This window comes from Pteropus medius, unplaced genomic scaffold, assembly GCF_902729225.1.
Source record: "Pteropus medius unplaced genomic scaffold, Ma_sr-lr_union100, whole genome shotgun sequence".
NCBI lineage: Eukaryota > Metazoa > Chordata > Mammalia > Chiroptera > Pteropodidae > Pteropus > Pteropus medius.
The window spans coordinates 8,694,445-8,720,117 of record NW_024342257.1 but is presented as its reverse complement, the minus strand read 5'-3'; the positions used below and the strand labels follow the sequence as shown (position 1 = coordinate 8,720,117).

General features: G+C 30.6%; 2 pseudogenes; both read right to left on the bottom strand.

The window, feature by feature from the left end:
* Positions 1 to 7,632: 7,632 nt before the first annotated feature.
* LOC120600096 (malate dehydrogenase, mitochondrial-like) overlaps positions 7,633 to 25,673 on the bottom strand; it is a 190,444-nt pseudogene continuing 172,403 nt past the window's right edge.
* On the bottom strand, positions 20,634 to 20,752 carry LOC120600296 (uncharacterized; annotated as a pseudogene).

The following is a 25,673-nucleotide window of genomic DNA, read 5'->3' as shown; positions in this document are numbered from 1 at the left end:
CCTTTTTGAATGTATACTTAACTGTAAAACAAAGAGTATATATATATATATATTATATATATATACACATGTGTGTGTGCATGAATATATGCACATTGATATAGCTTAGTAACATGGTTTCATTGCTTCTTACATGTAATTTTCTTCTCAAATCAAAATTTATTTTCTTAGATGTGTCAATTTGCACATTTTCTTTTGAATAAATTTTTTAGAGTAAGACTCAAAATTTATGTGACTGGCTAAAACACATCACTTAACTTGTGAGTTTCAAGTATTTTATATATTGACGTTTTTCTATATCACATTACCATTAACTTCTTTTATAATAAGATAATTAATACACTTGATGGTTTCTTTTGCTGAGCAAAAGTTTTTTAGTCTGATATATGTCCATTCAATTACTTTTGTTTTGACTTCCCTTGACTTTGAGGTCAAATTTATAAAATCCTCTCTAAATCCAAGATCTATGAGGTAAGTAGTAATGTTTTCTTGTATGAAAGTTATTGTTTCAGATCTTATATTTAGGTCTTTGATCCATTTTGAGTTAATTTTTGTGTATGGTGACAGAGAGCTGTGTAGTTTCATTTTTTTGTATGTGGCTTTTTAATTTTTCCAGCACCATTTATTGAAGATAATTTTTTCTTCATTGTATGTTTTTGATTTGCTCATACGTACTAAGGTTTATTTCTGGGATCTCAATTCTTTTCCGTTGGTCCGTGTGTTTGGTTTTCTGCCAGTACTATACTGTTTTGATTATTGTTTCTTTGTAGTGTAATTTGAAGACATACAGAGTGATATTTTCGGCCTTGATCTTTTTCCTCAGGATTGCTTTGGTTATTCGTAGTCTTTTGTGATTCCATACAAATCTGATGACTCTTTTTGTTCTATTTCTTTAAAAAATGTCATTGGTATTTTAATGAGGATTACATTAAATCTGTGTATTGCTTTGGGTAATATGGCCAGTTTAACTATGTTGATTCTTCCAATCCATTAACCGAAAATATCTTTCCATTTCATTGTGTCTTTTTCAATTTTTTTAAAATATTGTCTTATAGTTTTCAATGTATAGATCCTTCACATACTTCATTAAGTTTATTCCTGGGTATTTTATTCTTTTTGTTGGAATTGTAAAAGGATTTTTTTTTTCATTTCTTATTCTAAAATTTTATTGTTAGGGTATAGGAAAGCTATGAATTTTCATATGTTGATTTTGTATCCTGAAACTTTACTGTGTTTGTTTATTGTGTGTGTGTGTGTGTGTGTGCGCGCGCGCGTGTGTGTGTGTGTGTGTGTGGAGTCTTTAGGGTTTTCATTATAGAGAACCATACAATCTGTAAAAAATAACAATTTGACTTTTCATTCCCAATTTGGATGCCTTTTATTTTTTCTCTTGCCCGATTGCTCTAGCTAGGACTTCCAACACTAAATTGAATAAGAGTGGTGAAAGCGAGCAACCCTGTCTTGTTCACAATCTTGGAAAGCTTTTAGTTTTTCACCATTAAATGGTTTTTATTGTATTGAAGTACTTCTATACATATTTTTTAAGTATTTTAATCATAAATAGATGCTGTATTTGTCAAATGCTTTTTTCTGCACCTATTGATATGATCATATAATTTTTATTCTTTATTTTGTTTTTTGTCATATATCACATTGATCAATTTGCATATGTTGAACCATTCTTGTTGATCATGATTTATAATCTTTTTCATGTATTGTTGTACTTGATTTGCTAGTATTTTGTTTAGGATTAATGTTATCTGTATTTATCGGAAATATTGGTCTGTATTGTGTGTGTGTGTGTGTGTGTGTGTGTGTGTGTGTGTTTTCTCCTTACCACATTTTGGTGTCAAGGTAATGTTGGCTTCATGAAATAAGTTAGAAAGCACTGCTTATTCAATTTTTTGGAAGAGTTTGAGAAAAACAGAGATTAAATCATCTTTGAATGTTTGATAGAATTCACTAGTGAAGCTATCTGGGATATTTTACCTCAAGGAAAGAAATTCCTACAAAAATAAGAGGAGAAATCAAAAAATTCATTACCTTTAAGGTAGCTCTGTTAATTTTCTTAAGTCCAACACATGACACAGTGCCATTATGATACCTAGATATTATCCTGTCTGTTAACAGTCATATTTACCTGAAATTATTTCTACTCATTCTACATAATCAAAAGATTGTTTAACTGCTGACTATAGCTTCCACAATTGGTTAACATAATACAATTCAAATGTAAAAGCTTATATACACAAAATACTCCACAAATATACATTATAACAGATGCATATTATTTTTCACCTGGACAAACTTAGTCGATAATTTTAATCTTGTGGTACTGTATTAAATTAAGAATACAGTGCTGATTTTCTGTAGTTTAGTTTTGCTGAAATAATTTCTCCCTAAGTTAGATAACAGGTTATTTTATCCTTTCATTTTTACTGTTGTTAACACACTTCACATAGATGTTTTGGCTTGTGAAAATATATACTTATGTTTTTACCATGATTAATGACAGTGAGTGATCTCACTACCCATAGGTGCTATTATGAACATGTTTACTGATTTCTTTCCTCTAGATCTCAATTTATACTTTTTAAATCCACATGATAAAACTTTTTGAAAATCTATAAAAAGTTAATCACCTCGGTAAATGATAAATGGAGTAATGATATAAGTATTTGCTGGCAAATTTTGCAAACTTGGTAATGATTGGGCTGGCCAGGTGGTAAATTTGGGGCCTTCTGATACTTAATTAGCCTTTATAACTACAGCAATTTAGAAGTTTTCTTTTTCTTTCACATACTCCCACAACATCTTTAGGCTCCTATTTATAATCACATTAGCATTTTTTCTTATAAAAATAAATCCACCAACTTTAATTTGTTTGCAGTGGTATGAATTGAAATAAAAATTATTGCAAAGTAATAATTGCTTAACATGTGGACCTTGTTTAATTAAAGGATGTAAATAGTCTCATGATTACTTATTTCTATTAAACATTGTGTGTTCTTCCTCTGAAAATTGTAGTTGTATCTGAAACAACTTTCAGGGATAAAATTCTCAGATTAAACATGACCATTTAATATTGTTAAAAAAATTTATTTTTTCTTATGCTTTCTGTTTATTATATGGCTGCTCTTTTCTACTTTTCCAAATATCTTATTTGTGTATATTTTGTTGTTTTGTTGTTTATTTGGTTCTTTCAATTTCAACTAAATCAAATCCTTTATAGTATTAGAATTGTGAGCTCTTTATTTTTGTGTACACATAAAAATAAAACATTTTGCGCATCATCTGGCTGGTCCACTAATGAGGTAAGAGAAAGGTTAACTGTCAAGAGGTTGAGGCTTTAATAATCTGAACACTTGAATTCTAAAATCAGGAAACCTGCCTCTAATTTAATTCAATATGCATTTACGCAGTCATTTTTTTTTTTTTTTAGAGGTTCATTTAGTTCTAAGAAAGAGACATACTCAAGCTTGTTCAGGTAAAAAGAAAGTTGTGAAAGACTGACAGAGCAAAAATATTTACAGAATTTCATGTATAGCAAGAATTCAAGAGACAATCTAGTTTTAAGGTTTTTTAAGAGAACTTGAAGCAGGAATGTTGTTACAAATAAAAGTTTAGATTGAAATTGCTTAGAGTTAATTCTAGGCTTCATTACTCATTGGGAGTTTTATTTTAAGCAAAATATTTAAAACAAGAGCTTTTGTGTTTTGTTTTGTTTTGTTTTGTTTTGTTTTTCAAAATGAGGATGATAACAACTACTTTGTAGAAATGTTGTGAGGATTAAATTGGATTATTCATGTTGCTAAATTCTTTTCATGGTAGATTTAGTACTTGGTAAATGTTAGCTATCATTATAACTGCAATTATGTATGTTTGCTTCTTTCAGTTACACCACAGTATGCCAAAAAGATTTTCTGTACTTCTAGTTCAAATCCTGAGAGAGGATGTTTTCATTTATAAGTATCATATCTGGAGAAGCTCTTTATACCAAAATATGTCATCACTTGCTGGCAAGCATATAGATGACCCATCCTTGAGTACAGTTAGCTGCTGCTGAAAGAACAGAGTCACATGATATGAAAATTGCTGCTTAAGCCATACGGACTTGAGATAGTGAGATTTCCATAAAATGGAAATGTGGGCATGGCAGGTAATAATTGATGGCAGCATCTAATTCAGTTACTTTTTACAAATGATGAAAATGTATAATACATAATTTTCCACCATCAAAAATAACAATAGATAAGGAGGTACTTTGAGAACATAGAGGTAAAAAAAGCACATAATCTTTTTGAGAGCAGTGAATAGATTAAGAAGCTGTATGAAACAGAAAGATTTTGCTAGTATTGTTATTTTCATAAAGTGATAGTTACCTCTAATGCCAAAGCAAAATATCTGAATAAAGCCTTCCTATTAATGAAAAGTTTAATTCTAATTGTTCATAAATAATTTTCTTTCAGGTTTTATAGTTATTATCCAACGGCAAATGAACAACTGATATTTAATTGTGTAGTAGCCAACATTATCAAAAAATTTTTTTTTTTTTGACAGAGTAGCCAGTTAATTGTTTCAATTCTTAATGTTCATGAGTAAGCAGCATTAGGAGAGGTTCTTACCCTCTCTTTGTGTTTCATACAACATTTCTGTATTTTGTTATTCATGAATACACAAATGGTGGCTGTCCATAGGGAATCTAACCATGTTGGAAACTGAGAAAAATTGGTCAAATTAATGAGTATTTAAAGAAAATAGGCAAAAAATGTTAAAAACAACCAAAGTTGAAATATAATAATGTAAAATTTATGCTTATAGTTTTAAGTTGATAAATATAAGCAGTAGGTCATGTTATTTTAGAAGAAATGGGAATTATTTTTGTTCTAACTAAACATCAAAGACAGGAGGGAAAGGAAAACAACACTTTTTTTTTTTTTGAAATATCTACCAGAGTAGAAATAGAGAACTCTCTATTTCTGATCTACTCAGAATGTAAAAATTACAGAATGCAAAATATATTTCACAAGGTGGTACCTCTAAGACATCCTAGGGAGTATCTACTATGTAGTCCTAAAACATTTTATCTCTTATTTTTTCTCCTTGGATCAAATGTGCTAAAAAGAGAAAAATAGTATTTTCCAAAGATATATGTTTAAATAGGATAAATAATGATAGAGATAGAGATAGAGATAGAGATAGAGATAGAGATAGAGATAGAGATAGAGATAGAGATAGAGATAGAGATAGATAAATAGCTTGCTTACAAAGCCCACTGGCAGTCTTTTAAATATAGATAATAGATCAGAGCATCAAGTATCAATAAAAATCTTTATCTCTAAAAAACATGATATATAGGCATTAACGTCACCAGATTATTGAATCAAAGGTCTTTATCCTATTCTTTTTTTTTCAGTATTCTGAAATCGTTTTCTGTCTTATTAGTTAAATAATACTTTGTTCTCTATTCTTACACCTTTATAAGAGATTTTGAATTAGTTAGCATTTGCAAAGTAACTCCATGTCAGTTTAGGAGCAATAGTCTTTCACTCAAGCCGTAAAGTTGAATCCCAGAAAGTTAAAGTACTGAGTCATTTTACCTTTTAAGCTAAAGTAACTTCATGACAGTGATTATTAAGACATCAGTATTTCATTAATTAAAAATTTGGTAACTCCAATTTTTTTGTTTAATTGCTCTTATTTTTCTCATTAAAAGGCACTTTTATAGAAAGTTATTTTTCCTGTTGTAATCAAGGTGAGGTAATATCAAAAACATTTCTGTTATTTTATTAAATTGAGTTAATGAGGTGAGTATAATAATTGTTAATGCCATTTCTAATATTTACACTTCTATTTCTGTTTTATAAATTATGTTTCCCTTTGAACTATTTCTATGTTTTTTATTTTAATTTTACTTTTATGTCTAATTAATATTGCTCTATTCAGTTGTTACTAGAGATTTCCTCAATGCTTTTCATCTTTTATAATTGTTTTGTTACTCAAATAAGCTGCAATTCAAAATATTGTTCTTTACCAGTTGTGACAACATGAATGGACCTGGAAGATATTATGCTAAGTGAAATAAGTCAGACAGAGAAAGATAAATACTATATGATCTCATATGCAGAATCTACAGAACAACATAAATAAACAAATAAATCAGAAACAGACTCATAGATGCAGAGAACAAACTGATGATTGCCAGATGGGAGGGGGGTTGGGAGCTGGGTGAAAAAGGTGAAGGGATTAAGAAGTATAAATTAATACTTGAAAATAGTCATAGGAATGCGGAGTAAAGCGTAGAGGATATAGTTGATAATATTATAACAACTATATATGGTGCCAGGTAGGTAATAAACTAATCAGAGGGACCAGTTTATAAATTATAAATGTCTAACTTCTATACTGTACACCTAAAACTAATATAAAATAATATTGAATGTTATCTGTAATTAAAAAAGAATATGCTGCTCTTTAGTGTCTCTTTTAATTAGTTTAGTCTACTCACAATAGTCCCTTAAACTACTTCCATTAGCTTTTTGCTCTGACTTTGTACTCTGTTCATTCATATAAAAAATACCCTGTATCAATTCACCCATTTTATGTTTTTTTTCTTTGCAATTACTACAATTTACAAAGTGCCATTTTACTTCTGATAATGAAAATAAAATCAGGAATCATGAATAACAGAAATTATAAGTATATGTTCTAACAATAAAGAATTTCTGTGAATAAGAAAGAGAAAAAAGAAGGAAGTAGTATCTTATTATATATTTTTTAAACAACATATAGCTCCATAAATAAGACACAGGAGCAGATCAGGATGCTGGGAAAAAAAAGAAAAGAAAAACACTAGCGGTGTAATACAAAAAAAAATAATAAAATAAAAAAATCTATGCAATATTTGTATTAGGTCGAGCTACTGAATTAAAAAAAAAAAATGAATGAAGTCATACAGCTGTGGATAGAGCATCCAGACAGAAAATCAATAAGGAAATATCATCTTTAAATGACACATTAGACCATTTGGACATAATCAACATTTACAGAGCCTTTCATCCCAAAACAGCAGCTTATACATTCTTATCTAGTGCACGTGGAACATTCTCAAGGATAGACCATTATTTGGGATACAAAACAGCCTCAACAAATGTAAAAAGATTGAAATCATACCAAGCATATTCTCCAATCACAATGCTTTGAAACTAGAGATTGACTGAAATAAGAAGTGGAAAAAACCATAAATATGTGGAGATTAAACAATATGTTATTAAAGAACTACTGGCTCAAAGAAAAAATAAAAGGAGAGATTGAGAGATATATAGAAACAAATGAGAACAAAAAAGACAACATATCAAAACCTTTAGGACACAAAAAAAGTGCTAATAATTGGCAAGTTCATATCATTACAGGCTTATCTCAAGAAACAATCTAACATTACATGTTTTTTTAAAGAAAATAAAAACCTACTTTTATTTATGCACCAGTAGACTGACCCACAATTTGGAAAGGATGGTAACATTAATACAACACTCATCATTAATGCAAATTGTAATTCAAAGATATCTGAAACAGCTTTACTGTGACATGATGCCTTAGTAAGTTAAGAAAAAGGACTGTTCAGTAACTGCTTTATTGTTTTATGTTCTTCACAAGCTCTTCTCTTTTTTTGATCAAGCCATTCAGCTCAGGAATGGAGTCAGGTATCATCTTCTTTTTGAAAGAGATTTTGCCAATGCCTAGATTCTTCTCGATGTTCTTTTTCCTCAGAAGCAATGGTTTAGAGAAATTGAGACAGTCTGTTTCTTGAGACATAACAAGTAAACATTCAACAACTTCTTCCTTTCCACTTATTGAATCCACAAGAGAAAAGACAAACCTGGTTCAGGCATATGCCATAGACAGGGTGGCAGAGCCTGTTCCAGCTTTAGCCTTGACCACCGCCATGCCAGCCTCCTAGATTCACCCGGTGAGGGTTGACAACTGGTCTCAGGGAAACTCCACCTTAGGAGTGCTCTGAGATATCAGGGAGATGGTCTTCCCAGCATGGCTGCCAATGACAAGAATACTGACTGGAGCTTGACCGAAACTATTCAGTTCTGCAACAAGACTGTTGGCTTTGACAATGTCCAGGGTTATCACACTGAAGATTTTACTGGGGTTCTAAACAACATTTTTCTTGAAAACTAATGTGATTAAGATGGTAGAGCTGACCAGATTTGAAATGATACATGGCCTCTGGGCAATGTTGAGCATAGGCAACAGTCAGAATGGCCACAATTGTGGCATTGGTGTTGAACAGGTCATCCCGTGTCATGCCTGATTTTCTTGGGACTCCGGCTGGACTACCCACCAAATTACAATCTTTCAAGCAATCTGGCAGTTGCTCAGGTCTGAGGTAGTCTTTTACAGTCTCTACAGTCTCCATGTGGCTCAGATCTGCTACCACTCTGAGAGTATGAGCAATATTGTAGAGAGTCAGGCGGCTCACCAAATGGCTATTCTTCAGAAGTGAAAGGGGCTGCCCAGTTCCCCTGGAAGCCCAGAGCACAAGTACCTTAGTATTGTTCTTTGAAGAGGTGCTGAAGCTGGGGCAGAGAGTGGTGCTGGAAAGTCAGGGGAGGGTGGAGAGCATGGCTGGGAAGAATGGGCATCAGGACTAGCAATGGAAGGATCTAGGGGTGGGCAAGCAACTCCAACGGATGCCCACACTGTGCAGGGCCTAATATTACATCTTAAAAAAAAAAAACAAAACAAAAAAAAACTAGAAAAAGAACAAATGAAGCCTAAATCAAAGAAGAGTTAAATGAAATTGAGAACTTAAAGAAAATTTAAAAAAATAATAGTTCAACAAACAGCTAATAAAATTGACAGCCCCCTGGCTAGACTCACTAAGGAAAAGAGAGAAAAGACACAAATGAACAAAATCAGAAATAAAAGAGGTAAAGTTATAATAGATACCACCAAAATCCAAAAGATCATACAAGAATACTATAAAAGATTATATGCCACCAAATTCAATAACCTAAAAGAAATGAGCAAGTTCTTAGAAATATACGACCTTCCTAGACTGAATCACAAAGAACCGCAAAATCTAAGTAGACTGATCAACAGTAAGGAAATTAAAACAATCATCAAAACCCTTCCAAAAAGTATAAGTCCAGGACCAGATGGCTTCACTAGTAAATTCTACAAAAAATTCAAAGAAAAATTTATACCTATTCTTCTCAAACTCTTCCAAAAAATTGAAGAAGAAACGATACTTTCTAACTCATTTTATGAAGCTAAAATTACTCTGATACCAAAATCTGGTAAGGATAACACAAAAAAAGAAAACTACGTCAATATCTCTAATGAATGCCGATGCAAAATTTCTAAACAAAATACTAGCAAATTGAATACAACAATACACTAAAAAGGTATACATTAAAATCAAGTGAGATTCATTCCCAGGGCACAAAGATGGTTATGCAAATTAATCAATGTGATATACCACATAAAGAAAATAAAAAATAAAAATCATATGATCATATCAATAGATATACAAAAAACATTTGACATGATACAACATTTATTTATGATTAGAACACTTAATAAAATGGGCATAGAAGAAAAGTACCCCAAGATAATAATAACCATATATGACAAACCTTCAACTAATGTCATACTTAATGGAGAAAAACTAAAAGCCTTCCCTCTAAAATTAGGAGCAAGACCAAGTTTTCTGCTCTCACCACTTTTATTCAATATAGTGTTGGAAGTTCTATCTAGAGCAATCAGACAAGAGAAAGAAATAAAAGACATCTAAATTGGGAATTTGTCTAATTTGGTATCAGTCAAATTGTCACCTTTTGCAGATGGCATGGTTCTCTATGATGAAAACCCTAAAGACTCCACCAAAAAAACTATTGGAAACAATGAACAAATACAGTAAAGTTGCAGGATACAATATCAATGTATGAAAATTCATAACTTTTCTATACATTAACAATGAAATTTCAAAATAAGAAATGAAAAAACAATTTCTTTTACAATTGCAACAACAACAACAACAAAAATACCTAGGAATAAACTTAACGAAGCATGTGAAGGACCTACACACTAGAAAATATTTAAAAAGTTGAAAAGACACAATGAAACGGAAAGATATTTTGTGTTCATGGATTGGAAGAATCAAAATAGTTAAAATCGCTACATTACCAAAATCTGTAAATATACAGATTAAATGCAATCCTCATAAAAATCTCAATGACCTTTTTTTTTAAAGAAATAAAACAAAAAATTCATCAGATTTGTATGAAATCATGAAAGACCCAGAATAGCCAAAGCAATCCTGAGAAAAAAAGAACAAGGCCACGGGTATCACTCTCCTGACTTCAAATTACACTACAAAGCAACAATGATCAAAACAGCATGGTGCTGGCAGAAAACCAGACACACAGACCAATGAAACACAATTGAGAACCCAGAAATAAACACTCGTAAGTATGGTCAAATCATTTTTGACAAAGGAACCAAAAACATACTATGAAGAAAAAAATTCTCTTCAATAAATGGTGCTGGGAAAATTGAAAAGGCACGTGCAAAAGAATGAAATTGGACTTCTGTTACCATACATGAAAATTAACTCAAAATGGATCAAAGACCAAACTATAAGACCTAAAACAACAAATTGAATAGATGAAAATATATTAATTAAACTCATAGATCTTGGATTTAGAGAGGATTTTATGAATTTGGCCTCAAAGTCAAGGGAAGTCAAAGCAAAAATAAATGAATGGTACTATATCAAGACAAAAAGCTTCTGCACAGCAAAAGAAACCATCAGCAAAAAAGAGACAACCATCTAAATAGAAGATATTTGCAAACAACACCTTTGATAATGGACTAATATTTAAAATATGCAGAAAACTCATACAGCTCAACAATAAAAAAAAAAATCCAGTTAAAAAATGAGAAGAGTATCTGAACAGACACTTCTCCCAAGAAAACCTACAAATAACAAGCGGACATGAAAAGATGCTCAACATCACTAGCTATTAGGAAAAGTCAAATCAAATCTACTATGAAATATCACCTCACAACTCTTAGAATGACTGTCATCACCAAAACAAGTGATAAGTATTGGAGAGGTTGTTGGAAGAGAGAACACTGTGCACTGTTGGTGGAAATGTAAATTGGTACAGCCACTATGGAAAACAGTGTGGAGGTTCCTCAAAAAATGAAGAATAGAATTGCCATATGACCTAGCAATCTCTCTTTTGGGTATCCATCCCCCCAATTTGAAAACATTTACTTGCAAAGATATATGTACCCGACATACATTGCAGCATTATTCATGGTGGCCAAGAAAGACATGGAAACAACTGAAGCGTCTTTTGAAAAATGATTGGATGAAGATGTGGTACATATACACAATGGGGTATTACCCAGCCATAATAGACAAAACACTGCCTTTTGCACGAACATGGATGGATCTTGAGTTATTATGATAAGCAAAATAAGTCAGACAGAAAAAGTTGAGAACCATATGATTTCACTCATATGTGAGAAATAAAACTGAAAGCAACAAACAAATAAGACAAACAGAGACTCATGGACACAGACAATAGTTTAGTGATTACCAGCGGGAAAGAGGGGAGGAGGAAGGTAGAAAAGGTAAAGGGGGGTCAAATACATGGTGACAGAAGGAAGTTTAACTTTGGGTGATGAACACATAATGCAATGTACATATGAAGTATTATTGAATTGTACATTTGAAATGTATAATATATTATTAACCAATGTCACTTCAATAAATTTATTTAAAAATAAATAAAAAATAAACATAAGGCTACCTCTGTATGTATGCAATGTAGGGAGTATAATTTTCAATAAAAAAATGGTACTCAGGTGTCTCGTGTGGGCAAAAAAAAGTCATAATTAGTGTTCATTTGGACAAAATTAATGCTGTTATTTGGCTTCAAACAAAATGGCTGCTTCATACAGCAAAATGAGTTGGCAGCAGCTTTATAAATATAACCAGATTTATAACTTGAGTTAACCTATAGAGCATTGTGTTCTGAATATGTATGTGTAATTGGTTAAAGTGTCAAGGTCTTTCAAATAGATTTTTAAAGATATATCATAAATTTCAAAGGCATTACTATTATGTATAGGTTTCTAAATTATTTTTACATTGTTCAAGATATGTACAAGGGTCATATATACACAGTGTTTGGACACAGATCCCCACTTCCAGAATTCCACTAAGCCTGAATAAGAAAGATTTTATCCAAAAGAGCAAGGTATTGTTAAGAAGCTGAGCCTTTAATCTTCACTGCAACCTCAAGTTTCTGGGGTTTGAAAAATTTCTAACTTGCTACTCTTGTCACCTGTGTTTTATGATAATCCTTTTCTACTTTCATTACTCTAGTTAAGTTGATGTAGAAACTTCCTAATTTTTTAATGTAAATATCCATATAAAAATAACCTTTTAGTCAGCATACCTTTTGGAATAATAGAAATTAGATGACAGAGTGTATATACACAGGTGTGTTTGTGTTTGTGTGTGTTCGTGTGCATAAAACTACCTTCGTATATATGTATGTAACTAAATAAATGTTTTTTTTAAGTATGAAAACATTTTTAGAAATTGAACAATATTTTAAAAAAATACTTTTTTGGTATTTCTTACATAAGGATTGGTATTTTCATTTACTAGTTCATGGAATTCTTAAGCAAAATTATTGTTGAATGACTACAAAGCTATAATTATGTCTTTAATAAATAAAAACATATTAATGTTGATTACTATAGTGTTTGTGTGATGTTAGTATTAAAAATGTGAAGGACAAATTTATATGGTTATCAACCTAAAAGTCTGTCGATCTAAAAATGATGATCCGACCAGTAGTTCTTGAGGTAAATAAAACCAGATTACCTGCCTCCTAAGAGCTCTTATATCCTCAACAGTGACAAATCTAAAAGTCAAAACATTTATATGAACAAAGAAAATTTTAAGAGAATCCTCAAAGTTATTGCAAATAATAGACTATTACTTGGTTCCTACAATCACCTTTATCTCTTTCAATTATATACATCCTCTTACACACTGGAAAGTTTCATGAACATACCCTATACTCCAGATACACACTAATATTATCTTTCATAGCAAAACCCCTTAGAATATTTTTTTTTTCTTTAAATTCTTGCTCATACTTTCCTCAACTAGGCCTTCATTCACACCACTCCCTTCAGTGTTACCAATGACATAAATTTGTTAAAGTAAGTGGTGAATACTATATTTTCCTCTTATCTTCTTAATATTTAATACAACTAAACTTCTCACTGGGGAAATAATTTGTTCTCTAAGCTTCTATAATATTTTGTTTTCTTCCTACATCACTTGCCATTTAAACGTTAAAACCAAATGAACTCTTTCTTTTGTTTTCTTCTGTTTTCAATACATACGTTTTCCTTAAATAAAGCTAATGCCATAACTTTAACATCGTCAATGTTCAACCATTAATGATATTTCAACATGAATCTCTATTAGTAATTTCCAACCTAACAAAATCATATCAAAATATTACTCAATCTGCTCCCTCCAAGGTTTCCCTATTTTAATAAATTGTACTTACTTACATCCTTTACTTACTTCTTCAGGCTCTAAATCAAGGCATACCTTTGATGTCTATCTTTTCTCATATTATAAGCCCAATCTAGCAACACATTCTATAGACTCCACCTCTAAGAAACTATAAAATCCAAACATTTCTTATTAATTCTATTACTGCTATCTAGTTCAAATCACAATAACTTCTTATGGGGATTACTGAAAAAAAAAAAGTATTTCTTGTCTTTGCCTTTATTGTAGTCAGAACCTATTCCACACAATGAGAATAATAAACATTTTTAAGGGTAAATGAAATTGTATCAGACCCTTGTTTAAACTTCATGGCCCCCCCATAGTAGCCAGAATATTAACCAGTTTATCATAATCTATAAGACCCCTTAAATATCTCCCCTGCTTCATCTCCATCCATTCTTGCCATCAGTCATTATATTCAGCCTCGCTGTTATTTTTTCTGTCCCTTTAAATATGCTAAGCTCAATCTCATATCAAGACATTTATTACTAAGCTTTCTTAGAACACCTTTACTATACATCTTTGCTTAGCTTCTTCCTTCCCATCATGCAAGTCTCAATTAAATATCCCCTTCTCAGATGCACTTTCCATAGCCACTATAGCTAAATCATTTTCAAGCTGTTACTTACTATTGAATAGAATTGTATTCTATTTGTATGTGATGATAATTATAAATCAGTCACTTGAAGTTTCACAACATATCACTTTAAACGGAAATTAATTTTGGAACTTTTTTTTTTGTATCTAGTGTTTTCTTCACCATTAACATTTGTTTGTGTTATCCCTCAGCTGGAGATTCTTTTTATTTATTTAAATTAAAAAAACAATATTGAGGATGACATTGATTAACAAAATCCAACAAGTTACAAGTAAACAATTCAACAGTAAGTCATATATATGTACTGCATTGTGTGTTCACTGCCCATAGTTAGATTTCTATCTGTCACCACATATTTGACCCCTTTTACTCCATTTACTTTCTCTCCTCCCTTCCCTCTAGTAACCACTAGTCCACTGTCCATGTCCATGAATCTCTGTTTGTCATGTTAGTTTGTTGCTTTTAGAGTTATGTTCCGCATACAAGTGATATCATGTGGTTTTCAACTTTTTTCTGTCTGGCTTATTTCACTTAGCATGATTATCTCACGATCCATTCATGTTGTAAATGACCATATTTCATCTCTTCTTATAGCTGAGTAATATTCCATTATATATATGTACCACATCTTCTTTATACAATTATCTATTGTAGGCAAAGATTCTTTTAAAAATATTATTGCCATTTTAATTAGTTAGTTGTTTCGGCAGTTGAAGAAAGAATAAAACAAAACATAAAAGGAAAGGAAAGTTCTTTCATAAATAAAAAAGTTAAGCTTTTTAAAAATATATTCTTTCTAATTCTGGTTTTAAGTCAAATAATAAAATAAAATATTTTAAATCATAAGATTGATAACTTTATTGATTATAATGTTAAATAGACTTTAATATGAACTAAAGCCTTCTGTAAAGTTCATTAACTTTCATTCATTTCCTGTGACATTCTTAAGTTATTACATTTTAGTAAATGTAATTATTGTTGAGTTGTGATTTTAGTCATACAGTTATGAAAACAGAAATTAGGATTATCAGTGATTAATCTCATGTCTAAATATATCACTCTTCATTATACACTTCTCTCTCTTCTATTATTAGTATCAACTATTTGTTTTTAATGCATGAAAATACTAAATTCAAGCTCATTATATTTAATCTAAATTGTGAATTTTCTCTAAGACTGTTCCTATTAGTAATGATCATTGATCCCTACAATACACATTTTCTGGATAAAAAGTAAAGTTAGGGCTTACAAAGCAATTTAAGAATCAGAAAAAAAAAAACGGTAGTAGTTGACAAGAGAAATGATATTTCAATGACTGTGTAACCCAGAAAAAAGAAAAATTGCTAATTGGCTTAGAGCTACATTTGCAATGTCATAACTCTCATGAGGTATGAATGTTAATTAGGCCCAAGTTGTACAACTATTCACACAGTTGAATGCAAAACTCATTGAAGATACTTAGTGTTTCTTTTATAATCATGAAAAGACTGAATGAGATTGTAATTATCTGAGATGGAAAGGTAATTAGCCTTGAGATTACCTCTTCGACTATTCTCACTGGTCTCTAACAGCTGCTTTTTTTTTTCTAGTTTTTAGTCTAAAAAAAATGTTCGTAATGTACATTTTGAAGCTAAGGATCTACATTAAAATTTCTTTCCCAAAGTAGAATGGATAATTTAGTATGGATTTATAAGAGAAAAAATATATATAAATTTAAAATTTATAGTTTAAAACAGTTTATCCAAAAAGCATGCCCCATTTGTGTCCATCTCTCACACAACAGCACCAAAGTGAAATTAATTTGAACCATTTTATTCAGATTAGTTAAAATTGGATCTCCAGCAACAGACAGATATGACAGATCTAACAGATAGAACTAGCAGTTTAATGTCAGCCCTGTGTTTTTTTTTTTTTAATATGGTTGTTAGAATGCTCAAATTATACTTGTGTGGAATAAGTGAAAGTGGGAAATGTATGAAAATCAAGCATGTGTTTCTAATTATTAAGCTATAATAGAAAACACTTAATTTCCTAGATAGTATTTTTTTTACAAAAGTTTCTTTGTAGAACATCTAATAAAAATTTTTATGATGATTAGCATTTCTCCTGTTTTGCTATTCTATTTAATTTCAAAACAAAACCATGCAAAATGTTTTTCTTAAATCTTCTATTATCTGCCATTAACATTTTCAATGGTATCTACTTCTTTATCTTCTTTAAATTAAGTTGAACTTTACAACAACTAAACAAGATTGCAATAATTATCTTCATGTGTCAAATAGTATACTATAAATTGAATACAAAGATGACTGAAAAAGATTTATTGTCTTGGAGGATCTCACATTCCTGAAAGGAAGACAGTAAAGTAAAACATAGATACAGTACTCTGTGAGTTATATGATAATTCAGATATGTTCAAGAAATGGAGAGATAGATATATTCAAAAATAAGAGAGAAGAATGACTTACTGGGTGGGGAAACGGTGGTAAAGAAAGATTTTATTGAAGATTTAGATTTTTTTTACAATGTGATCGTCACGATACATCTAGTAAATATCTGACACCATACAAAGTTATTACTATATTATTGACTATATTTGCTGTTCTGTACATTACATACCCACAACTTATTTTATTTATTTATTTTTATTTTTTTAAAAATTATAGTTCACATTTAATATTATTTTATATTAGTTTCACAGGGATGCAATCAGAATAATTCAGACCATGAGACAATCTACTGCATACACGGTATGTATTCTTTAACAAATAAAGTGTAATGGAATAAAGATGAATGGAGAATCTATGGCTCATAAGAGATTGTAAGAAACATATAAAACCAACTGCATTGCATCTACAAATTTTGATCATGACTCAAAATATATACTGAATTTTTTCTGTGTGGTGCAAAAGAGGGAGTGAGACATTTTGGGGACAGATGGAAATTTGAACACTGGATTCTTGATGAGAGGAAAAAAGTATTGTTAATTTTTAGTTGTGCTAATGAAATTGTGGTTACGATTTTTTTAAAGACCTATTTTTTCTTAACTTTTTGTTTTGAAATAATTATAGGTTCACAAGAAGTTACAAAAATAGTACAGAGAGTTTCCATGTACTCCAGTTTCAGTCTGATAACATCTTGAATAATTGTAGTATATTATCAAAACTAGGAAATTGACATTGGTACAACCCACAAACCTTATTTAGATGTCACTAGTTTTACATGCACTCATGTATGTGTGTGTATATATGTGTGTTTGCATGTCTATTTAGTTCTGTGTAGTTTCATTACATGTGTAGATTTATGTGACCACAACCACAGTCAAGATACAGAGCCGTTCCAATATCTGAAGGATCTCACCTACTGCTCTTGTATAACCACAGCCACCTCCTTCCTTTCTCCCTTTTCCATGTTCAATGCAAAAAAAAGTGTTTCATCTCTATAATTTTGTCATTTCAAGAATGTTATATTAATGGAATCATACAGTATAAACTCTGGTTTTTTTTTTCACTCATTATATTTCCCTTGAGATTCATTTAAGTCGTGCATATCACCAGCTTGTTTCTTTTTATTGCTGAGTAGTAGTCCGTAGTATGTATATACCACAATTCATTTAAACATTCACCCACTAAAGCACATCTATATTGTTTTCAGCTTTGGGCTATTAGAAATAAAGCTTCTATAAACATTCATAGACAGGTTTTTGTGTAAACATATGTTTAATTTCTTTGTGATAAATGCCCAAGGTATAATTTCTGCATCTTATGGTATTTGCATGTTTAATTTTTAAAGTATCAAATGGTTTTAAGAGAGACTATGTGCACCATTATACATTTCCACCAGCAACATATAAAATGATCCACTTTCTCTGTACCCTCACCTGTATTTGGTGTTGTCACTGTTTCTACGTTTTTGTTTTTGGTTTGTTTTTAGGCATTCTGATAGGTTTATAATTATACTGTAGTTTTAATATGCATTTTCCTGATGGCTAATGATGTTACAAGTCTTTTCAATTATTTCATATGTCATGTGTTAAATCATTTGGGATAAAATATTTATTCATGTCTTTTACCCATTGGATTATTTTGTTTTCCTATTGTTTTGAGAGTTCTCTGCATATTCTAGATAAGAATCCTTGTCATATATGTGTTGTGCAAATATGTTCTCCTAGTCTGTTAAGTCATTTTTTCATTCAGTTGCCAGGAAATTTTTTTAGAGCAAATATTATAAATTTTGGTGAGGTGCAATTTATCATTTTATTTTTCTTTTATAGTTTCATGGTTTTGGTGTCATATCTAAGAAATCTTTGCCTAACTATGAATCTCAAAGATTTCACCTATGATTTCTTCTAAAAAGATTAAGATTTATATTTTTTAATTTAGATTTATTACCTATTTTGAGTTAATCGTTGTACAGTATGTGAGGTTCAAGAAATTGTTCATTATTTTGCATAACAATGTTCGATTTTTCCAGTATTATGTATTGAAAGACCATTCTTCTTCCACTGAATAACTTTTGTGTTGCTGGCACATCATTGGAGTTTATTAGTAGACTCATTATTCTATTCCATTGATCTAAATCTTTATCCCTCAGTTAATACTATACTGTTGGTATTACTGTTATTATATATGCATCTTAATAATAGGTTGTACGATTGTTCTCATTTTCTCCTTTATTTGTTTCAAAATTATTTCATCTATTTTCCTTTGCTTTTTCACATACATTTCTTAAACAGTGTCTCTATATTTGTCTCTATAGCTATAAAAGTCTTGCTGAGATTTTGTTAGAAATAATTTAAACTTATAGATCTATTTGTAGAGAATTGATACTTTTACTCTTTTTGAATCACCCAGTCTGTGAACATAGTATAGCTCTCCACTTATTTAGTTTTCCTTTTATTTACTGCATTAGCATTTTGTAATGTTCTTCATACAGATACTGTAGATGTTTTACTACATTTTTTCTTAAATATTTAATTTCTGGGAAGCAATTGTAACCGGTGTTTTTTGTTTTTAATATGTTCATTGCTAGTATTTAAAATCGTGATTGATTTTGGTGTTAGCTTTGTGTCTCGCAATATTTTGAATTCACTTATTAGTGTTAGGAGGGTATTCTTTAAAGATTCTTTAAGATATTCTATATAAATAGTCATGTCATCATCAAGTAGAAATAGTTTATTTCTTACTTTCAAATCTGCATGCCTTTTATTTTCTTTTCCTGCCTTTTTGCACAGTCTATGACTTACAATACTGTGTTTAATATGAGTAGTGATAACACATATCTTTGCCTCGTTTCCAATCTTAGAAGAAAATCATAAGGTTTTTCAACATTAAATGTAATAATAGCTGTTGATTTTTTTAGCCTGTTGATATGATGAATTATTTTGATTTATTGTTGAATATTGAACCAGCATTATATTCCTTGAATAAATTCCACTTTATTATAGTGTATAATTTTTATTTTACTATATTGCTGGATTCTAATTACTAACATTTTGTTGAGGATTTTTGTGTCAAATTTTATGAGAGATATTGGTTTGTAGTTTTTTTTGTAGTATGTCTGATTTTGGTATCAGCATATACTGGCCTCATGAGTTGGAAAGTATTTCCTTCTTTTCTATTTTATAAAATAATTGTGTAGAATTTATACTAATCCTTTTTTTTTTTTTTTTTACCTGTTTGGTAGAATTTTTCAGTGAGAACTTTCAGATTTCTGATGATTCAATTATCATTCCTTAGATTCTTGATCATTATATATTTTTTCACAGTCTATTTCTTTGCTATTGTTCAGATTAGGTAAATTACATTCATCTTTCTCATAGTTCAATGATTTTATCTTCTGTTATCTTCACTTTACTACTGAGCCTATCTAGTGAGTTTTTATAATTCCTATCATTGTATTTTTCTGTTCTATAATTTCTATTTGATTCTTTTTATAACTTCTACTTCCTTGCTTAGATTTTCCATATTTTAATTTGTTTCAAAAATTTGAAATTAATTTTTGAAGCTTTTTTCATGGCTACATTAAAATCCTTGTCAGGCAATTTTACCATCTGAATAATTTCAGTGTTAGCATGTGTTAATTTTCATTTTTCACTCAATTTGTACATATACTGGATCTTGGTACAATTAATGTTTTTCAGCTGTATTGTGGGCACTTTGGATGCAATTAGAAGACTTTGAATCCTATTAATATTCTATTTTTGTAGGCAATCATCTGTTTATATTTAAACTAAAAGCCATAAGTCACTTTTATGGGCTATTTAATGGCACTTTTGTTTTATTTACTTATTATTTATTTATTTATTTATTTATTTTTAGTCAAGGCAACTCTTGGTTGACTGCACAGAGTGCAAGGAACTTGTCAGCTTACAATCCCTTATTTTATTTATTTATTTTTATTTTACATCTACAGCACCTGGTCTTCCTAGGTGGTCTCCCATCTAAGTACTAACCAGACCCGACCCTGCTTAGCTTCCAAGATCAGATGGGATCGGGCTTGTTCAGAGTAGCATGGCTGTAGATGTGCTTTAGTTTTTAGAGTCCATTGTGGTGATGTTTGGGTCTGTATCATATATGTGCTTGGAGTCCACTAAAAATATGGGTGGAACTCCACGATGTAGTTTTGTTTTTAAACTTTTGGCATGTTGGATCTGGTCAGTTTCACATTTGCATTTTCAGATGTTTACCCTGAACTTTCTATGCTGGTTTTAAAAATACCTTTTTCAGCTCCATTTTCCTTCTATTCTTCTTTCACTCTAATTTAGAGAGTGAGGGATACTGATGGCCACTGATGGGCTAAGGTAGGAGTCCAGATTTTCCTCTCTATCTCCACTAATAAGTTAATGAGGAAGAGGACCTCTGCCCCGGCTCACTTACTGCCTTCAGGTAAGGGGACTAAATATGGGATTCTTCACTTGTTTTCTTCAAGGTCTCCAGTTGAAAAGGGATGTGCTTGCTTGGACTTTACTCTTTTTGCTGGGCAGGGGGTAGGAGATGGGGCTCTTTGGTTTTTTTTTGTTTGTTTGTTTTCCTATTACGAGCAAGAGAGGATGGTCGTTTTCTGGGCCTACCTGCTGAAGAACTTTGTCTTTTAAAGATACATAATGAAATAATTATATATGATATAATTATAATGTCTAGGATTTACCTAAAAACAAAAGGGATATCCAGTATACTGAAATAAAGTTGAACAAGAATCAATAATTGTTGAACATGAAAAATGAATATATTAATGTTTATCATACTACTCTATTTCTGTATGTATTAGAAATTTTTATAACACATGTTAAAAATAGCAAATAGATTGAAATTCTGATTTAATATTTAAATATTCTATTTGTATAAATTACAAAATAATACAAGGTGACTTATCGTAATTACTTAATTTTTGATTCTCTTTAACTAAAAGTAACTTTCCAAGCATGGTAAAACTTTATAAATTAAATTTATCAGGATGACATTGGTTAATAGACTTATATCTCATTTAAGCGTACAATCTTTAATACATCATCTGTATATTGCATTGTGTGTTCACCACCCAAGGTTAAATTTCTTTCTGCCATTAAATATTTGATCCCCTTTACCCTTATTTACCTCCTCCCTCCCCCCTTTAGGTAATAAGGTCATTTTTAACTATATTGATCCTTCCAATCCAAGAATATGGAATATCTTTCCATTTCTCTGCATCTTCTTTAATTTCTTTTAATAATGTCTTATAGTTTTCAGTGTATAAATTCTTCGCTTACTTCGTTAGGGTTATTCTAGGTATTTTATTATTTTTTGTTGTTGCAATTACAAAATAAATTATTTTTTTATTTCTTTTTCTGAAAATTTGTTGTTAGTGTATAGAAATGCTATGAATTTTTTTATGTTGATTTTGCATCTTGCAACTTTACTGTATTTGTTTGTTGTTTCTAATAGTTTTTTAGTGGATTCTTTGGGGTTTTCTATATAGAGAATCATGCAATCTGCAAAAAGTGACAATTTGATTTCTTCATTACTAATATGGATGCCTTTTATTTCTTTCTCTCATCTGATAGCTCTAGCTAGGATTTCCAACACTATATAATAGTGTTAATAGCAGACAGCCTTGTCTTGTTCCTCATCTTAGCAGAATAGTTTTTAGTTTTTCATCATTAAGTATGATGTTAGCTGTGGATTAATTGTATATGGCTTTTATTATGTTGTACTTTTCTTCTATACTCATTTTATTAAGTGTTTTAATCATAAATGGATGCTGTATCTTGTCAAATGCTTTTTCGGCATCTATTGATATGATTATATGATTTTTGTCCTTTATTTTGTGTACATGGTATATCACATTGATCAATTTATGTATGTTAAACCAGCCCTGTGCCCCTGGGAGGATGCCCACTTGATTGTAGTGTATAATCTTTTTAATATGTTGCTGTATTCGGTTCGCTAGTATCTTATTTAGGATTTTTGCATCTATGTTCATAAGAGATATTGGTTTGTAGTTTTCCTTTTTTGTGTTATCTTTACCAGGTTTTGATATTAGGGTAATATTAGCCTCATAAAATGAGTTATGAAGTATAGCCTCTCCTTCAATTTTTTGGGAAAGTTTGAAAAGAACAGGTTTTAATTCTTCTTTGAATGTTTATTAGAGCTCACTGCTGAATCTATCTGGCCCTGGACTTTTACTTTTTGAAAGGTTTTCAATGATTATTTCAATTTCCATACTGTTAATCAGTCTATTAAGATTTTCCAGTTCTTGATTCAGTCTAGGAAGGTTATATTTTTCTAAGAACTTGTCTATTTTTTCTAGGTTATTAAATTTGGTGGCATATAACTTTTTGTATGATATTTTGTAGTTTGGAGTTATCGGTCATTACTTTTCTTTCATTTCTGATTTTGTTATTTGTATTCTTTCTCTTTTTTTCTTAGTGAGTCTAGCCGGGGAGTTGCCAATTATTAATCTTGTCAAAGAATCAGCTCTTCGTTGCATTAATTTTTTTCTATTGTCTTTTTGTTCTTATTTTCATTTAAATCTACTCTAATTCTGAATATTTTCTTCTGTTGACTTTGGGTTTCATTTGTTCTTCTTTTAATAGTTTCTTAAGATGTAATATTAGTATGTTTATTTAAGATCTTTCTTATTTCTTGAGATAGGCCTGTAATGATATGATCTTTCCTCTTATTACCGCTTTTGCTGTGTCCCAAAAGTTTTGATATGTTATACTTTCATTCTTTGTTTCTTTGTATCTCTTGATCTCTTATTTCTTTTATGACTCATTATTTGGTAGCATGTCGTTTCATCTCCACATATTTGTAGTTTTCCTGCTTTCTTTTTACAGTTGATCTCGTTTTAAAGCATTTTGGTCAGATAATATACTTGGTATGATTTTAATATTTTTAAATTTCTTGAGGCTAGTTTTGTGTTTCAACATATGGTCTAACATTTAGAATGTTTCATGTGCAGTAGAGAAGAATGTATAAGCAGCTGCTTTGCGATGAAAGACTCTATAAAACTTGATTATGTCTAATTGGTCTAAAGTGTCATTTAAGGTTGATATTTCCTTATTGATTTTCTGTTCAGAAGATCAACCTATAACTGACAGTGGGATATTTATGTCTCTAAACATAATTGTATTTTTGTCAGTTTCTCCCTTTAGTTCTCTTTGTAGATGCTTTGTGTATTTCGGTGCTCCCTGATTGAACACATAAATATTGATAGCTGTTAGGTCTTCTTGATGTTATGTTCCCTTTTATCATTATGAATTATCTATCATTATCTTTCATTACTTTTTTTTTTTATCTTGAAGTTTATTTCATCAGATATAAGTACAGCTACATCTGCTTTCTTTGGATGCCATTTGCTTGGAGTATCGTTTTCTATCCTTTCACTTTGAGTCTATATTTGTCCTTGTGGCTGAGATGTGTCCCTCGAAGGCAGCATTTAATTTTGTTTTTAGATCCACTCTGCTACTCTATGCCTTTTTTTGTTGGTGAGTTCAACTCACTTACATTTAAGATGACAATTGAAAAATGAGGTTTTCTATAGCCATTTTTATCTTTTGTTTTCTGGTAGCTCGGTGTCCTCATTTTTTCTTTGTCTTCATGTTTCTGTTATTTTAATTTTGCCGTGTTCTATGATTTTCCTTTTTGTTCCCTCTTGTTTTATGTTAAATATTTCAGTTCTTGATTTTTTTTTCTGTGTGGTTATCATTAAGCTCATGTAAAGGACATTTTCATATAATATAGTAGTCTTTTTTCTTCAGCATGCATCTTATCTTCATTTCCCTTTGCAGATTCAGATCTTTACTCCCTATTTTTTGTTTTTGTTGTCTCTATTTCTATTCATGCTGTGAGTTCATTTCTAGGTTCCAGTAGCTGTTGTCTTCTTCTCTTTTTTTTTTTAAAAAAGTTGACCTTTAACCATTATGTAATATTTAAGCTTATAATACCCCATTCTTAATAAGAGTTATACTTTCTTGTTTCTATTTGTCTGTTAGTCATCTTGCTCACAGTTTTGTATTTTTTTTGTCCTTTTGTTTCATTTAGAATGACCCCCTTTAGTATTTCCTGTAATGTAGGCCTTGCTTCTGTATGTCTGAATAGCTCTTTATTTCTTCTTAATATTTAAAGGAGAACTTTACTGGATATATTATTCTTGCCAGGTAATTTCTCTCTTTTAATAGTTTGAATATTTGGTTCCACTTCTATCTAGCTTGAAAAGTTTCTGCTAAAATATCCGATGGTAATCTAATGGGTTTCCTTTATAGGTTACCATCTTTTGTTTCCTGGCTGCTTTGAGAATTCTTTCTTTGTCATTAACTTTTGACGGTTTTAATATAATGTGTTTTGGAGAAGGCCTTTTAGGGTTCAGATAATTAGATGTTCTATTTTCTTCTTGGATTCGAGGATTCAGTTCTTTCGATAGATTTGGGAAATTCTTGTCGATGTTTGAATAAGCTCTCTGTTCTCTCCTCTTTCTCTTCTCCTTTTGGTATACTCATTGTTCTTATGTTGCTTTCTCTGATGGTATCAGATAGTTCTTGTAAAGTTCTTTAATTTTCTTCACTCGCAAGTCTCTCTTTTCCTTCTGTGTTATTTCCAGATTTTTGTCTTTGGTATCACTAATTCTTTTCTCCATCTAGTCAGTTCTATTTCCTAAACTTATTATTTTATTTGTCATCTTCAGCTCTAAAAGTTCTATTTGGTTCTTTTTTAGTGTTTCAATCTCTTTTGTAAAGTATTTATTGTTTGAGTTCATTGAACTGTTAATCAGAATTTTGTTGTATCTCACTGTTTTTTTCAGAAGTGCAATCTTGAATTCTCTGTCATTTATTGCATATTTCTATATCTTTAAGTGTATTTTCTGGAGATTTTTTACTTTCTTTCTGAGCTGCCTTGTCACCTTGGTTTTTCATGGTGATTGATGGATTATTTCTCCACCTAAGCATTAATGGAAAGCTACTCTCTC